Source organism: Hibiscus syriacus, unplaced genomic scaffold, assembly GCF_006381635.1.
Source record: "Hibiscus syriacus cultivar Baekdansim isolate YM2019G1 unplaced genomic scaffold, ASM638163v2 tig00005377_pilon, whole genome shotgun sequence".
NCBI lineage: Eukaryota > Viridiplantae > Streptophyta > Magnoliopsida > Malvales > Malvaceae > Hibiscus > Hibiscus syriacus.
Window position 1 is genome coordinate 680,894 of NW_024062054.1, and position 2,632 is coordinate 683,525.

Consider the following 2,632-nt stretch of genomic DNA (forward strand, 5'->3'; position numbering starts at 1 on the left):
AGAATCTGAAAAAATCCAGAAAAATCGTCAAGACAACTGTAATGTGATTTTCCCACCAGTCTTTCTACCATCTGTTCAATAGAAGGTAAAGGGAAATGGTCTTTTCAGATTAGCGAATTAAGCTTTCTGTAATCAATACAAACTCTCCAACGTTTTGTACTCTTGTCAGAACCATCTTTCATTTTGAATTTTTGACCACCATAACTTCGGCTTTCTTTGGAACGACTTAGACCAGACTTACACAGTTGCTATCGGAGATGGGGTAAATAATATTAGCATCAAGTAATTTATGGATTTCGTCCTTCATGACTTCCATCATTGGCGGGTTTAAATGACACTGGCCTTCTCTAGTCGATTTTGTGCCTTCCTCCGTCTTAATTTTGCACATGCACATGGATGGACTCAAGCCTTTAATATTGGCTATGGTCCATCCAATTACCTCCTTATTTTTGTGTAAAATAGAAATTAAAATTTTCATCCTCGTCCTTCAAAAGTTTGCTTGAAATGATAACCGGTAAGGTACAATCCTCGCCAAAAAAATGCATATTTAAGGTGCGATAGCTGCTACTTGTGTTCTAGTTTCAGTGCCTGCAGAATTGAAGGAAGAGATTTAGTTATCAAAGACACTAAACATAAATTAGATGAAAAGGAAATAGTAGAAATTATTTCATCAAACTCCCTATCGTCGAACTCCTTTTTTTCTGATTCCCTACAAAAGTCATGAAATAAATTAGTTTCCAAAAATTCAGTAGCTAATGGATCAAGTATATCAACGAAATTCAAGTTTTCCACATTATCCATGTATTTCATGGCCTTATATACGTCAAACTTGATGACTTCTCCATTGAACTCCATAGTTAAGATGCCACTGCGAACATCAATTTTTGTGTGCGCCGTGGACAAGAAAGGTCGCCCAAGTAGGATTCGATATTACTTCGATCATTTTCCATATCAATTATATAAAAGTCAGCAGGGAATATTAGATTATTTACCTTCACTGAAACATTTTCTAAAACTCCTTTGGGGTAGATGATCGATCGGTGGGTTGTACCGTGACCCTCGTTTTCTTCAAATTTTCACTTGAAATCTTGTCGTAGACAGAAAGTGGCATCACGTTGATGGATGCGCCTAAGTCACACATTGCTCTCTTGATTCCGGCGTTATCGATCTTACATGGTATGGAAAACATTCCTTGATCTTTATATTTCAGCGGAAGCCTTCTCTGAGAAATTACCGAATATTTTCCCTAAGATTCACCTTTTCATTCCCAATTAATCGCCTTCGTTTGTGTAGAGGTCTTTAAGAAATCTCGCATACTTCGAGATCTTTCAAATCGTGTCAAGAAAGGGGATGTTTATCTCCATATTCCTAAAAACATCGAGAATTTCTTTCTCTTCCTTTTTCTTCTCACGTTCCATAAGTGTACCAGGAAAAATTGATGGACTTTCATGAGTAGAAGAAAAAGAATAAGAGGGAACGAGTTTACCTAAAATGGGTGGAGGAGAAGATTCTTCTTCTTATTTCTTTGATTATGCGCGTTTTCTTTTCTTGTCGAATTCTTTTTTGGTTTCATTCGTCGATTTAGGCGATATGATAATACCGCTTCGAAGAGTAATTGAACTTACATTTTCCCTCGAAATTATTTTGGTTTGTAAGGGTAATCAGCCTTGAGATTTTAAGAGACCAACTATTTGGGCTAACTAGCTTATCTGCTTATTAATTTCCTGAAGATGGGATTGTCTTTGAGCCAAATGGGTTTGAGTTTTTGTTTGGAAATTTTCTTGTGATATGGCCAACTTCTCGACAATGGCTTCAAGAGAAGTTTTTGGTGGCGCTAGAATAGGAAAAGGAGGTGGTCTTGGTTGGTAAATCAGATTTCTTTGGTTGGTAAATCTCTTCAACTGAGATTGAAAGTATTATTGTATGGACTATAAGGCCTTTAAGGAAGTCCTGAAAAGTTGTTTACGACATTGAGTTGTACGTCAGATTCATCTTGTAACAATGGGCATGAATTCCAATATAGTGCAAACTCCACAGACCTTCGTGACTCCAATTTTATATGTAACAAGCGAATTGACGATGTCATCAATTTGTCTAATTTATTCTCAATTGAAATTGTACTTACTTCGTGAACTCATCTGTTGGGTTCACATGATGATCCGAATTGTTGTGAGCTCGCAACCATAATAAAAATTAAATTTTAGCAGCTTTCGGTGTCATGTTTTGAGAGCGCCGCCACTAGCGCCGTCCACCATTTTTCTTTCAACTATAAGCATTCTTTCATAAAGGTATTGAAGGAGAGTATGCTCGGATAAGCCATGTTGCGGACAACTGGAACATAATTTCTTTAACCTCTCCCAATATTCATAGAGAGTTTCGCCATCTCTTTGCTAGATTCCCAAAATGCTTCGCCTAAGTTCGCTTGCTTTCACCGTTGGGAAACCCAGGTATTAATTGAATTAGGCGGAAGATAAAATAACCACTCATTTGTTATTTTGACTAAGAAAAAAGGAAATGCCCTTAGTTTGATTTGATCCTCATAAACTTCCTGAGGCTTCATACTACTGCACACCATGTGAAATTGGGCGAGGTGTTTATGTGGACTCTCACAACGATGACCGTTATAGGTAGG

The 2,632-nt window shown here is 37.3% G+C and overlaps 1 non-coding gene across 1 annotated transcript; it reads left to right on the top strand.

The window, feature by feature from the left end:
* The first annotated feature begins 2,313 nt into the window (after positions 1-2,313).
* Positions 2,314-2,420, top strand: LOC120199198. Its single transcript, XR_005523432.1, has one exon. It is a non-coding gene; the product is annotated as a small nucleolar RNA R71 (small nucleolar RNA).
* Positions 2,421-2,632: the final 212 nt, after the last annotated feature.